Below are 16,648 nucleotides of genomic sequence, written 5' to 3'. Positions count from 1 at the left end.
TTCTTGTGTTTATTTACTGAATAGTAATGATAATTCATGAAACAACCAATATGTTATGCATTGTATCTCTAATTTTGTAGCACACGTTATATCTGATAATAAAACATATTCTTTGCTATCATTATGTTTTTTTCTTAGATTAAAGTACACATGCATTTCTTGCAGGGTTTTTTTCACTTATTAATAATGATGATTCTTGGAAAATTAAAAATATCATGCTTTTGTATCTCTAAATCGTCAGCACACATTATATTTGATAATAAAACATACTACTTGCTATCATTTTTTTTTTCTTACTCAAAAGTATTCATGTATTTTCTATTTTATTTTTGCTAAATAACAAAATTTATTTTTAGAATTAAATTCAGATACTTCTTGGAGATTCTAGAAAGTTTGAGTAAATTATCTTTTGATAATTTTTTATTAAATAAATATTTATATATTATCAAAACTTAACAGTTAAGGTGAATATTTAAAGAATATAATGAATTTTCTAGATTTTTTTGTATCTAGAACCATCTATTTACTAGTATAAATATGTGTCACCCTAATCAGTTGTAATCAAGCCAGTTTAAAAAACAAAGTTCTCCTGCCCAAAACCCTCATTCTCCTTCATGAATATTTCTCTTCTCACCACCCAAAACATGAAAAATTTGAAGAATGAAAAGCTTCATGTTCTTATAGCACTATTCCCAAGCCAAGGCCAAATTAATCCATGTCTTCAATTTTCCAAATAATTAATCAATCTAGGCATTAAAGTCAATTTAACCACGAGCCTATCAGCTTTCAGTAAAATAAAAAAAACTTCCAAGCGTTGAAGTATTAAGCTTTGCTCCTTTCTCTGATGGCTATGATGGCCAATTCCAGTTAAGTTCAGTTGATGACTTTCATTTGTTCTATTCTTCTGTAAAGTCTCGCAGGTCAAAATTCATTTTCAATTTGATCCAATCAAATGCAAAAAATGGTACCCCTTTTTCACATGTCATCTATACAATTATCGTGGAATGGGTTGGTTTAGTGGCCAAAAAATTAATGTCCCATCTACATTATTTTGGATCCAACTTGCCACAGTTTTTGATGTTTACTATTATAGATTCACAAACTATTCTAATTATTTCAACAACTGTAATGCTAAGGATAAAATAATAGAGTTTCCAGGATTGCCACTACTTAGTCCAATTGATTTTCCGTCTTTTGTGTTTGATGATGTGAAAAGTATCAACTGGGCAGTTAAGTCTATTAAAAGGCAAATCAAAATGTTGAAAAGTGAAGAAAATCCAAGAGTTCTTGTGAACACTTTTGATGCTTTGAGAATTTTAAAGTATGTGACTATGGTTGGAATTGGGCCTTCAATTCCTTCAATATTTCTTGATGATGATACTTTTCGAGCTGATATGATTGAGATTAGTTTGAAGAATTATATGGATTGGTTGAACTCAAAGGATAAGAGATCGATTGTCTACATAGCATTTGGTAGTTACTCCAAAAAATGAAGTCAATTGATGGAGGAGATTGATCACGGATTGCTGAAATGTGGCAAGCTATTTTTGTGGGCGATTAGGAAAGGACAAGACGGAGAAAAGATGGAGGACAAGTTGAGTTGCAAAAAGGAACTTGAAAAGCAGTGGAAGATAGTGAATTGGTGCTTGCAAGTGAAAGTTCTTAAACACCCTTCTGTTGGTTGTTTTCTGACTCACTGTGGATGGAATTCAACTTTGGAGAGCATAGCATCTGAGGTACCTATCGTGGCATGTCCACTCTGGAACGATCAAGTTTGTAATGCAAAACTCATTCAAGATATCTGGAAGAATGGTGTTAGAGTTAATGCCAGTGAAGGTCGTGTCGTGGAAAGAGATGAGTTCAATAGATGTATCATGATCGCGATGGGAAGCGGCGAAGAAGGGGAAGAATTGAGAAGAAATGCCAAGAACTTGAGTGATTTAACTAAGGAAGCTATGAAGGAAAATGGTACATCAAGTGTGAATCTCAAGGGTATTGCTAATGAGTTTTTACTTGGTCATAATGATTACTAAATCACTCATGAATAGATGATTTTAATAAAATAGCTAGTAATCAATTAGTTTTTAAAGTGCTTGTTCTCTGTTTCAGAAAAAATAGTGAGTTTATTTGGAATTATTCATAAAGAAATAATTTTCTTAGTTTCTAAAATAATTATTTTAATTTCTTCCTCACTTAAAACTTTAATTTTTTTTCTTTCATTAATTTCTTATCATTTCGCTTTTAATTATTTTTAGAAAATTATTTGTGTTTTAAAAAAATATAAATAAAAAGTGTCCTTAAATTTTAACTGGTTTTTTTTATGTTTTATTTGATTTTATTTACTCATTTTAATATCTATTCGAAATTAACTTATTTTATATATAAGACTTTTGTAATTAAATTTCAAATAAAATCAAAAGGAAAGACAAAGAAAATAAAAGGAGTAAATAAAACCAATAGAAAAATAAAAGAGAAAAAATAATGAATGAAGGTAAAAAAAAATTAAAAAAAGTATAAAATACAAAGCATACATGTATTAACTTAATTTAAATACAAGATAAAGAAAATAAAAAGATATCAAAGAATTATTTTTTAAAAGAATAAATAAAAAGCTTTAAAAAACATTTAATTATTTTTTAAAGAATTTAAAAAAAAAATTATTTACACACGTGACAGGCACGTGTGTACAAACATAACAAACTTATTTGGTTGAAGGTGTCACCTCAGCACAAAAGGTGCAGAAATATGAAACATTGAGTTCGAGAGATAATAGGACCCTAATTAAATTACGGCATGTCACTGAGATTTCGGTCATAGTTCATGAGGGGTACTTATGCATTATCCCTTATTTTCTTAAAACACAAAATTATAATCGAATATATAGTTATGTCATGTTTTTGTAACTCTAATTTGTTAGCACACGTTATCTCTAATAATAAAACATACTACTTGCTATCATTATGTTTTTTTGTTACTTATTACTCTAAAGTACTCACACATTTCCTATGTTATTTTTTACTAAATAATAAATTTGATTCTTGGTATAACAAAGAATTCCAAATACTTTTTAGAACTTCAAGAAAATTTGAGCAAAATGTCTTTTGATATATTTTTATTTAATAAAATTTATATAATCCCAAAACATAAATATTTAAGGTAGATATTTAGAGAATATGATAAATTCTTTAGATTATTTATAGTATGAGTGACCTTAATTAGGTGTAATCAAGCCAGTTCAAAAACGCTTTCTTCCTTTACAAAGTTCTCCTTCCCAAAATTCTCATTCTCTTTCATGGATACCTCTCTTTTCACCACCCAAAACATGAAAAATTTGAAAAATTAAGAATCTCATGTTCTTATAGCACTATTCCCAGGCAAAGGACAAATTAATCTATGTTTTCCATTTTCGAAACTATCAATCAGTTGAAGTCATTTTAACCACAAGTCTATCAGGTTTCAGTAGAATAAAAAAAACTCTCAAATATTGAAGGATTAAGCTCTCTTCCTTTCTCTGATGGCTAAGATGAAGATTTTCATTTAGTTCAATTGATGAGCTCCATTTGTTCAATTCTTTTATAAAGTCATGTGAATCAGAATTTATACTCAACTTAATCCAATCAAATATAAATAAAGGTACCCCTTTTTCACATGTCATCACTATTATTATGGATCGGATTGGTTTAGTGGCACAAAAAAATTCAATATCCCATCTACATTATTTTGGATCCAACCAATCACAGTTTTTAATGTTTACTATTATAGATTCATAGATTATGTTGAATATTTCAAAAACTGTGATGATAAGGATAAAATAATAAAGTTACCAGGATTGTCATTACTTAGTCCAGTTGATTTTCCTTCTTTTGTATTTGATGACATTGAGATTACCAATTGGCCAGTTAAGTCTATTAAAAGATAAATTGAAATGTTGAATATTGAAGAAAATCCAAAAGTTCTTGTGAATATTTTGATGCTTAATTTGAGAATTTTAAAGCGTGGGACTATGGTAAAAATTGGGCCTACGATTCCTTTAATTTTTTTTAAAAAAAATTGTTTTCAATATGATATGATTGAGATTAGTTCGAAGAATTATATGGATTGGTTGAACTTAAAGGATAAGGAGTAGTATTATTATTAGTGGGAAGCTCCTAACGTCAAAGTTAGATTACCATTTTTCCCTTATCGTACTCCTAAAATAAATTGAATATTAATATATATTTAATTAATTAAATGTTAAGTAATAGTTATATTTAAATTCATGCATCAAACAAGTTCTTAATGCAATCATATATTCATGTAATAATTAAATGTGGGTAATGAAGAGTCTAATAACCTTGAATTTTAATTTGTAAGATAAGTGGGGGTAGCGAAGAGTCTATCAAAGACACTCACACAACATTATTTATATTCCCTTCTTTCATTAAAGTTTGTGATCATCTTGCATTCTACATTAGGTTAGTCTATATCAGCTGTAAAATTTTCATTACCAAATAATTATAAGAATTCTTACTGATTTATTTATAAGTATTCTTTAAAATTTCATGCATATTCATCTTCTTTTTGTTGAGAAATATGTAAATTATCATAGTTACAAGATGAATATTCTCCAATATGAAGTTGTAAGTGAATTTTTATTTTTCATATCGCCATCTTTTTGAGTTTTTAAATATAACTTCGTAATTGATTTCTATATTTTTGTATTCTTCCTTTCTTCTATCCTTAGGATATAAATATAATAAATCTAATCCCAATTTATATTTATAGTTAATTATTTTGAGGGTAAGCATGTTAAATCCCATAGAATATTTTCACAACTAGACCCGTAAAAGAGAAAGTCTTTGATAAACATTAATAGTTATGTCTTCTTTGTTGTTTGATAACCATATATCTTTTTAAAACAACATGTTTGTACTTTTTCCTTTTTATATGTAATCTCAAATGTTTAGAAAATTCTTGTATTTAACTATCACAGAGAGGTAAAAAAAAATTAGTGCAAAAGTATAAATAAAATTAAAAAATAATGTAAAGTAAAAAAGATGACTAAATGTTACATTGAATTTTACTGTATTAGAATTCATATTTAATTTTTTATATACAGATCCTTTAATATATAGTTCAAGAAATATAGCGTGTCTGTATTTTTAACATATTCATGCTTTCTTTTTTGTTTTTTTTTTTTATGATTTTAGTTTTTTATACATATGAAACATTTTGTCTATAGAAAGTCGACTTCTAACAAAATGTAATTCAATCAATATGACAATATTTTTGTCTATATATTTTAATGTGATGTCTTTTATTATAGATGTCATGTCTTTATTTACTTTTCTTTCTTTTCCGTTTGAACTTGTAATTTTTTCTATAAATTTAATGTCACACGACCTAGACATTTTGTAATATTTTTCTTTATGCATATCTTTTTTTATAGCCAATTTCTTTTTTGATTATTAAAACTTACGTTTAGTAATTAAAATATATAAATTCCTCTGATATAATAAAAGGTTTATTTTTCATGAAGCATTGAAAATATCAAACCTCCAACAGCTGATACAAGATTTTCATGTTGTATTTTGTGAAGAGATATATTCTTATGTCAAACTTACATACAAAAGGACTTAGCTTTGAACTTAGCAATGAATTTATGTACGCTCCACTATGATAATATATAAATTAACTTTTCTAATGTCAATTAGAGGATAAATGTGCAAAGTACGTTCCTAGGACTAGTATATTAATATGTGAGTCTACAAAATAGAAATTACTAACATAACCTTCTCCGGTACTAGCAAGCAGCTCCACCCTTTCCCATGCCTCGTAATTTACATGTATGTGTATTTACTCTTTTTCCTTATATATTTTTAAGAAAAGAAGAACAGAGATAAGGAAGAACGTGAGTATTGTGCCTAGTTTTTCTACAACTATTAATATCTTGAAAGATCAAAGAAAATCTATCACAATTATGTGGAAATTAAAGTTAACTCTGATAAATCTATGACAAAAAATTGAAATATCTATTACAAGAATTTGCACTTTAATGGGCTTCAATTCGTATAATTCAGACTTGGGACACTTCCCTTTTTCTTCAACTTTTAGAAACACACACTTCAATTGATCAAATGCTTAAAGTTTTCTTTTTCCCATTGCTTTTTGGTCCTCTGTTTCGTTTACCTGAACAAAAAGGTCCCAAGCTACCAAAAGCAATAAGAGATATTTCATTAGTTAAACTGAATCCAGGATAGAAATTTACTTCATTGATTCTCCTTGCCACTTTAGGTCTCAGTGAATACCGATTAAACATTGAAGACAGTCCGATGCACTAAAATCTATTTGTGCATGTTAAAATACACAAAATTGTATGTGAAGAAGGTGTAACTTTCTTTCTGTTTTTATTTATATTTACGGCTGCAGTAGTACTGCATCTTATATAGGAACATTAACAATACTAGTTTTATGAGCTTTAGTGGGAGAGTGTAGAGACTATCTTTACTCGGACCGGAAAGAAGGACTTTCCTGGTATCTTGATCTTTAACAAGAAAATAAGCAGGCTAAAATTCAAAGAAGGCTCTATTGTCATAAGCAAAACGCTGAACAGAAAGTAATGGCTTAGTAATTGATGGAACATGAAGAACATTACTGAGACGAAAGGATTTATTTGGTTAATGAAATAATGAATTACCAGTGTGGTGGATAGGTAGACCAGCCCCATTGCCAACCTGCAATTGATCTACCCCTTTGTATGGCTCTGCTTGATGAATGTCTGAGAGATCTGGCGTTATATGCTGTGTTGCTCCAGTGTTCGGGAACCACGATTGACTCAATGGAATCGGTGCCTGATGAGAGAGATATGAGGAAGGATTAATTGTGTGATCACTATAACGCTGAAAGCATGTGTTGGCTAAGTGATTAGTGCCATTACATATTTGGCAGCGAGCTTTGCTGTCAAGAGACGGCTGCCAAGGTTGACTATTCGAATTATTTCAAGAGGATGAGAAACGACCACCTCTTCCTTTAGAGTTTCTTCCACGACCACGATAATTGGAGGTATTATTTTGAGAGCGATCGTTGGTGGTGTTGGATCGTTTACTGAAGTGAGCAACAGGTTGGTCAGTATGTGGAAGAGGTGATATAGTGAGGGAAGATAAGGTGTGTCCATATATGAACTCATGATTATGTAACAAACTATGAAGTTCAGAATATGTCACGGGTTCAGGCCTTGTAGAAACAGCGGTTACAAGGTCCTTAAAGTCAGAACGGAGACCTTTAAAAACATAGATATTAAGATCCGCAAGACAAAGAGGTCTAGCAACAGCAGCTAACTCATCAGAAATAAGTTTAGCCTTTTGAAGATATTGGGTGACAGGAAGATCATCTTGCTTGAGATTTTGAAGGGACATATGGAGGTTAAGAATTCGAATATTGGAGGGGGGAAGAAAGAGCCTTTTCGAGAGCATCCCAGACTTGTTTAGAGGTAGCGAGACCAATCACAATCGGTAAGGTCTCTTCAGAGAGAGAAGATATAAGCAAACTTAATATGAGTTGATCCTGTTGGATCCATTGGCCATGATGAGGATCAATCTCAGGGTTTTCTTTTCCTGCTATGATGATATGGGACGACGGACACGGAAAAGAGCCATCAACGTATCCTAATAAATTTTGACCAGGAAGAAAGGGTAACAATTTAGTTTTCCAAAATAAATAATTGGTAGAAGTTAATTTGATGGAAATAAAGTGGTGAGCATGGCTGAGAGGGGAGGGAGCCGAGGGAGAGAGAACATTGATCGGAGTTTCGGAGGAAGAAGAAGAGGTGGTCATGGCGGCTAGCTTCTGATACCATGCTAAAAAAACAAAATTGTATATGAAGAAGCTGTAACTTTCTTTCTGTTTTTATTGATTTTTACAGCTGCAATAGTACTGCGCATACTATATAGGAACATTAACAATACTAGTTCTATGAGGATCATAATATCTAAGGTATTATAGATACACACAACTTCATTTCCTCAAGTAATGATGTCTCAATAGTGTACAGGGAGGAATGAAGGGTCGGACCAGGGGCGGATCTACCCTTATGGGTGGGGGTGCCACGGCACCCAGTGACCTCGGTTAAAACTTTGTATTTATATGTATATAAGTATAACAAATTGAATATATATTAGATCTGCCACCCAGTGAATAATATGTTCAATGGTGCCACTGGCAAAGGATGTAGCTATCAATGTTAGCGTCGGAGGGTCGAATCTCGTTACCAGCACTTATTTTTTTATTCTTTGTTTGTGCGAATGGCTTTTTCAGGCTCTTCCTCTTATTTTCCTCTTCTTTTTTGTCATTGCTTTAGTTTCTCGCCAATTTTTTTGTCTTTGTTTTAATTTCTCGCCCCTTTATTTGCTACTCCTGCTTATTTATATATCTTTAATTGATATGAGTGTTGCGTGATTTTCTATATTAATTACAGATTTAATATTAAATTTTGAATGTCACATAGAATATTAATAAAAATATATTTTAAATGAATATTTTTTTTCGAAAAAGTTTTTAAAATGATGGATATTATTAGGTTAAAGATTTGGAATTTAAAGGTTCTTTCAATCTTTAACGTCACACTAAATGGAGATAACTAGATTGACGCTATAATTTTTTATTGTTTCTCAACTATATGGTATTAGATGATGTATACAAATTTGGATTTTTAAGGTGAAAAATCTCTTGTTTTCTCAAAGTTATAGAGGATAAGTATCTTATTCCTAAAAAAATATCAAAAAAACATTACTAAATATGTATATTTGATCAATGTATTTACAAAAATCGAAAAAACTAAATAACCCGAATCATAACATAAAATGAAGGAACCGACCCGTTTACCATTTAGATGATATGGCATCCCCAACCTCCGAATCCTGGATCCGCCTCTGGGTCGGACAATGCAGATTCCATTATAGAGGTTGTTCCAATCGCTTGAACTTACGACTTCCTAGTCATAGGAAGACAACTAGTACCATTATGCTGAGATTCCTCGTCAGTCAATATAAGAAAAAACTACTTCTAATTTATGCTCATGTATATAAGACTTGATAGACATAGTCAAGTAATTTGATCTTCTCATCTACTCAAATCATGATTACTGATCATTAGTTGAGGAACATATAAATTGACTCAACCCACATTTATAAAAAATGCAAAAGAAAAAAGGTTGATAATAGTGCCTGCGATGAGAGCTAAAAAATTACCTTTATATGTTTGATCTTTTATTAACTGATGCTTTTGTATTGCAAAATGATTGCAAGTGCAATCAGAAGGACCAGCTTATATGCAGAAGAACTTCTCTTTGTGAACACTTTACTGCCTTTAAAATAAAATGAACACATAATTAGTAGGCCAAGGAATTGAGAGAGCTAGAAAATGTCAAGCCGCTCGAGCAACTCAGGGAATAATGGTCGATGGATCGAATGCCTTCACCAAGTCCAGTTTCCCAGTTACTCAAGTCGGATAGCTGGAATTCGTGAAAGGATTTAGGAAGTCCCAGTCAAGCAAGTCAACAATTTGCTAAAATATGGTAACTGTCATTTACAAAACACTGCATACATCATATTCACTCACAAAATCAACATTTTAATGAGTTGAAGAACTTTTAGTCAGAAATATCGTAATGCTGCTGTAAAGTTTATCTCAAAAGTATCACAGCTATTCTAATATCATCTCCCTGCTGATAACATACCAAGACGAAATGACCTATCTGTTGCGGATTACCATGTATACGTCGCTGTTGCTGATTACCACATCGTACCCATTGCAGACGGTATTGTTGCTGTTGTTGTTGCTGATTAACACGCTGTACCCATTGCAGACGTTGTTGTTGTACCCGATGCAGACGTAGCTGTTGCTGTTGCTGACTACCCCATAGTAGCTTACACAAGTAGAATGCTTCTCTAGCAATAGTTCGGGTCATCTCGGGATTAGGTCCATCCATTTGAATAATATCCTCGAAATTAGAGTGAAATTCGATGATCTTCATCTTTAAATAATCTTTGGGGAGTTTAAAATTGGGGTTTGAGAACAAGATGTGCTTGAGTAGTTTATCTGAGGGAGTGTTTGGGATATTATCATTCATGTTCTTGAAATTCCACATGGATTTTAAATCGCCAAATCCCGATGATCTTCAATATCAGTAGGAAGTTCATCTTCAGGTGGGTTAGATGATTCTCCATGTTCCATTTTAAGAAATTCACGCTCCATCGGTTCACATTTGCATGACATTGGTTGTTTTCCTTTTTCCGCAGCTCTTCTTCTTCTTTCTTCTTCATTGTTATCATCTTCTTGATTTTCATCATTTTCTCCATCTTCATCTCCTCCTGATTCTTGATTTCCACTTCCATTTCGTTCAGAATTTTGACGATTGACGTTATTTCCCTATCCTTCGTTGCCATTTTCATCATCTTCAGCTGTTTCTTCTTCTTCTCCTTCTCCTTCATCCAATCCCTCAGTTTTTTTCTCCTCTGTTACTTCAGAATCTTGATTTTTCTCCTTTTCCCCTGCTTCTTCTTCATGAATTCTATCTTTTTTATTCGCATTACCATCTTCTACTTCATTACTACGTAATCTCTTGCGTCCTGCACCTAACATTTTTTTGTTGCAGAGAGAATCAAAACAGAAAAAAAAATGAGTAGAGATTTTGCAGTTTTTTTTTTCCAATATGAAGTGAGTGAAGAAGATGGTTAACAACCGTTAGTATATAGTTAGTGAAAAAACAACGGTTTAACTGCCACTACTATTATATTTTATAAATATAGATACTTAACTTTTACCCTCTAATTCAAAATTATTAGTTTACTTTTACGTTGTTTTTCAATTTCTTTGTACTTATCCTAAGGGAAAAATTAATGGGAAAAGATTATTTTCTGGTTTTTTATTTTTTTGGTGATTTTTCATTTGGTATTCGGTACTCCAACAAAATTCGGATTCGCACATTGCGAAGTCCATTTCTAGGAATGACGGTCTTATAGAATCTTTACCATTTTTAGGGAGTTCGAACCCGAGCTTTTTGGTTAAGGGAGGAGGGATCTTAACCATCCCATCATAACCCATGGAAAACATTCGAGCATATTTCTCTAGTTTTTAATTTTGTACGTTTGTTTAAACAAATGATTTTGCTTTATCATTTGTAATTTAGGTCACATTTTGGAGGGGCAAAAAATGGGTGAAGCAACTTTATAAAGCCACATGACCTTTTTGGAATACCATATTGATCACTGGTATACCATCAATATTAATTGTGTTAAAACTTGTGATAATCTTGCAGATTCATAAACTAAGGCCTTATCAAGATAAAGAGTTTGAAGCACATCGAGAGGGATGAAATTGAAGCTCATAAATTCTAAGTCAGATATGAGTAAACCCAACTTGGGGACTAGAGATCCTATAACCAGGTTTAATAGGAAGAACGAATCATATGATGACTTGTTGTGAAATGCACTATTCTTAATTTTATTCAATCCTTATGATGTGAGTTCATTTATCCTATAATGATTTGTGAAGGTTAAGTCGTGAACTCTTAATGAAAGTCTGTATCTCGTATGAGTGGGGTGTCAAATTATAGAAGCATCCTTGACAGATTTCACCTATGTGAGTGTGAAAGTTGGCCGCTTTCTATGAGAATGAGTTTGTTCTCAAAAACACTCATGAAACCGGAATAGCACAAAGCGGTAATGTGCTGGCTATTAAATCTTATGTGAACACCTTGATTATTGTCTATAAGCAGTAATACTTTATTTTCCATAAGCAGTCATAGTTCAAGTCTGAGACCACTACCGACTCTGGAGTAAAGGTTATTGTTTTACTAAGTGAAGGTTCAATGCAGAGCACACCTTCATTATGCACAACAATCTACCTTCAACTAAATTATGAAACACTCTCTTAATTTAATATTAAAATGAGTGAGGGAATGTTGGTGTATATGCATTTTAGTATTAAAATAAAATATTAAGTGTATATGTTAGTGAGTATAAATTGTGATAAAAGATGACTATTGGTGTTTGTAACCTATATGACCATTAGTTCTTGTAACTCACATGATCATTAGTTTCTTGTAACTCATATGTCCATTAGTTTCTTGTAACTTATATAACATCTGTCACATTCGTGTACCTGCATTACTACCCCACATCTACCTATTGATTATATGAAAATCTTCTTCACCTATAAATAGTGGTGTTTCTTCCTTTGTGAAGTATCTCAAGAAGATGAGAAGGAAAAAATAATGTAAGAAAGATGACAAGTTTATATTGAGGTTAGTGTAGTGAAAGAGAGAGTTGAGACAAAGAAAATATTCTAAGTCTTCAACTATATTCACTATATACATAAGAGAATAATTATATGTTGAAGGAATGTGTTATTGTCGTGGAGCTTTGGAATCTTCAACTAATTCAGAGTTGCTTGAGTTGTACGACATTGTGGATTGTTGTATCCTAGAGGAGACAAGTCAAGAGTGATACTGTTGGATCGGTGTAAATTATGTCGTAGTGGGCTTGAATCTCCTTAAAGAGAGCGAGATGTTCGTGCCTCAGCCTAAAGATTTATTTATTCATTTTTTGTCATTTTATTTCAACTGTAATTTTTTTTTTGTGGTATAATACACCAATACCTTGTATGGTACTCTTTTCCAATTTATGTATAACTAATACTTGCATTAGTTATACACTCTATTGTGTATTAAGGTGTGTATTGCTAATACCATGGATCTCTAGCTATTAGCAATGCAATGGTTTTAATGCATGCATTAACTCAATTAAAGATCCAATTGCCCCTCAATACCTATTTTTAATATCTTTTCCACCATAATAGTGAAGGGTATCTTTGTAAATTTTTTTAAGCATTCTAATTTTAATGCATCAAACCAAACAATTTATAAAAATAATCTATGTGTAATTAATGCAAGCATAACTAATACATGCATTGCTAATGCAAACATTACTAATACACTCTATTTAGAATTATTTTAATACACTCTACCAAACGACCCCTTAGTATTTTAACTTTTAATATAAATTTAAAAGGCTCCAATACAAAAAGCTAAAGAACATAAGAAGAAAATTATATTCATCAAGAGTTCACTTAGCTTCAGATCAAAATTACTATACAACTCACGATCCTTATTTTATTTCTTCTTCTTATTTCACCCCATGATAAGCTTTAACTGAAATTACAAAATGATCTTGTATTGTTAATGCCTTGGTATGTGACATCTTTACATTATATTTAGTTCTATAAAATTCAGACTATGAAGAATTTGGACTTGGGATTGAAAATGTGATCACATGGTGAATGCATATGATGTGTCTGTTTATACATAGTATTTTCAAAATTTAACAAAGAGTCATTTTTACTTTTTTTTTTTTTATGAAGTTATAAATAATTTTTAATTTTTTTTGAAGATTTTGGTGTTGGCATGTGTAATTGAAGAACAAAAAGAGTCTAGTGATGAAATGGAAGAAAAAAAAAGATTTTTAATAATTTAGTGACTTAAATTTTTTAAAAATATCTTTAAAATAAATTAAATAGAAGAAAATGTCACTTAACTTTTATAGAGCCTTTTTGTAATCCAACTATAAGACTATAGTGGTGCATATAAAGATATGCCTTTCAATATTATGAATTACAAAATATAAGGAGAAAATATTAATCATAAAATATCATACACAAAAAAAAATTAATTACAATTATATTGATGTAGAAAACAGTTTAATTTCAACAAACTCATTTTATTCAAGCTTGTTATAAAATTACGGGAACTCACTCCCACGTTCAACCTCAGTTATGTATCCTTGTCTAATTTTTTATTGCTAGAACAGTAAATAGCATTCACAAAATTTAGCTGTCAAATACTGTTTAAATAACTATTAAAGGAAAATCGACTAAAAAAATAAAACAATATTTTCTAATACAATTGAGGATCTAATAATCTGAAAAATAAAATACACATGAACCATAGAAAATGTGGATACATCTGGAATATATATAGCTAGAGGAGGCATACGTTTTTGATGAATTGAATAAACAAATAAATAAAGAAAAAATAAATTGAATAGGTAAGATGAATATGAACATTTCAAATTTTATTTTTCTAAACTTTGAGATTCTCAATAAACGTAATTAGTTGATTAATATGTGGTCACTTCCCATTTAATTGATAATTCGTCATTTATTAGATGGTAAATTTATTATTTTGGTACAAAATAATATAGAATCAGTATTTAGATTAGAGGTAGTAATGTTGATTAATTTTAATGTACATTTTTGCACTTATTTTATTTTTAAACTTATGTTTTTGTACTTTTAATATTAGTAAAGTATTATTATTATTATTAATAATATGTTTACTATAATAATAATAATAATAATAATACTTATTATTATTATTATTATATGAGTAAATTTTGACTTAAAATCTTCCCACTTGTCACGACCCAACACACCGGGCCGTGCGGGCACCTACTCTAACACTGTAACTACCCGGAAAATGATACTTAAATTTTACCCTCTATCTCAAAATTATTAGCTTACTTTTACGTTTTTTTCCCATTTCTTTTGTACTTATTCTTAGGGCAAAATTAATGGGAAAATATTATTTTCTGGATTTTTAATCTTTTGGTGAATTTTTATTTGGTATTCGGTACTCGTATTGGAGTCCAACTAAATTCGGATTTGCACATTGCAAAGTCCATTTTTGGAATGACGGTCCTATAGAATCTTTACCATTTTTATGGACTTTGAACCCGAGCTCTTTGGTTAAGGGGGGATCTTAATCATCCCATCACAATCCATGGAAAACATTCAAGCATGTTTCTCTAGTTTTTAATTTGGTACGTTTGTTTAAACAAATGAATTTGCTTTATCATTTGTAATTTAGGTCACGTTTTGGAGGGGAAAAAAATGGGTGAAGCAACTTTATAAAGCCACGTGACCTTTTTGGAATTAAAAAATAAGTTTTAGTTTTTTATTTAATTAAGTAAATATAAGTTTTTTCATGAAGATGGTAAATATGCATATCATTTGTTAGATGACACGTAGACGTGTACCACTTTTATAACAAGGGTATATTTGCCCCTTCTCCCTATAATTGATGTATTGAAAAAGAGAGTAGTTGTAAATTGAGATTGAAGATAAATAAGGATTCTTAAAGACAAATTTCACTTTTAAATTGCTAATATTTTCATAAAGGGACGCCCAAAGAAAGACATGATAAGTGAAATAGACTAGAGGCAATACCTTTTGTCCTCCTAAAAACTCCCCTAATAACGTACTCCCTCCGTTCTATCTTTTACTTTCTTGTAAAAGTGAAAGAATATTGTATCACATTTTCTTCGCTCATTAAGATCCCTGAGTATTTATCAAATCAGACGAGACTTAAATGGAGCGACATGGATAATAAGAATTCATATAGTCAATCCCAACGAGCTTGAAATTAAGGCAATAGTTGTCCCTAAACAAAATATAACATGAAAATCTGTTAGAGTAGGTTAAAGTACCATGTACCTTGATGAGAAACAAACAATAAGAGCAAGGTACCATGTACTGGATGAGAAACATGCATATAAGGAGGGTGATCAATTGAACTAAAATCATCAATCCGCCTCTCTGCGATAGCTGGGAAAAGCTTCTAACATTGACCAGGTTGTGATGAAAGGATGTATTCTGAAGTGGCAATGGTTATTCCTTCATTGGAGATTTCTTTTGCCTCTCGGCATACATTGTTCAAAATAACCAAAAAATCACAAACAATCGCAAACCTTTATCCCTCTTGATTAGCATTTCCGTGGAATGACATGTAAACCGGAGATGACTTGTAAACCAGTATTTTGACACTGATCTTCTGAGTCCTGATCGAGGAAAATCTTCGAGCAGATCATCAGACTTTATGCTATATAATCTTTGTTGATCCCTTGTAGCACGGGCAACTCGTATACCTTCTGAGCAAATTATTTTCATCCTATTCCTTTTACATCTTATAATTTCAAAAGCTTGTCAAGCTTAAATGCTTGTGCACCACCAGGAAACTTTCCATCGTTCATCCAATTGCCAGTTTTCAAATAACTTTTTACAAGGCAAACTACTAGATGATCCAGTCATCTATTCTTTCAACTTCAGCCCACGAAATGGATCAAAAGCATCACAGAATAGCTCACCATCGAATAACTTCAAAATAACATCTCCAACGAACCCCAAACCTCTGTTTATCAGCTTGGGCCAAGTTATATAAGTGGTAAAAATGTGTAAGTAAATTACACATCAATTGTTATTTATGACCACTGTGTTGCTCTCTCTTAAACTATGGCATTCTATAGTTATATTTTTCCTTCCTTGAAAAAGAGGATTAACAATTTCATATCAAAATAACCTTTCATGATCTCTGATGCCACAATAAAGTTCAGGCAAACCAAGATTCAAATTAATAATCCATGTAATAACTAGATTTATTTTAGTGAAAGAAAAATAGGGACTTTAAACAAATGTTCCACGAAATTAAAAAATCGTGCTCTTTGCTTACATAACCATTGTCAACTGTCAGAAATTTTGCGATAAACAAGGTGGACTATTTCAGGGTAATACCCTCCAGCCATTTATCCTAAACAATTGAGAAATGGTGCTATAAATTAAG

The 16,648-nt window shown here is 31.1% G+C and overlaps 1 pseudogene; it reads left to right on the top strand.

The window, feature by feature from the left end:
- The first annotated feature begins 644 nt into the window (after window positions 1-644).
- On the top strand, window positions 645-2,033 carry LOC102589102 (crocetin glucosyltransferase, chloroplastic-like; annotated as a pseudogene).
- Window positions 2,034-16,648: the final 14,615 nt, after the last annotated feature.

This window comes from Solanum tuberosum, unplaced genomic scaffold (assembly GCF_000226075.1).
Source record: "Solanum tuberosum cultivar DM 1-3 516 R44 unplaced genomic scaffold, SolTub_3.0 scf00507, whole genome shotgun sequence".
NCBI lineage: Eukaryota > Viridiplantae > Streptophyta > Magnoliopsida > Solanales > Solanaceae > Solanum > Solanum tuberosum.
Note: the sequence above shows the minus strand (reverse complement) of the source record. Positions and strands in the feature narration are given on the sequence as shown.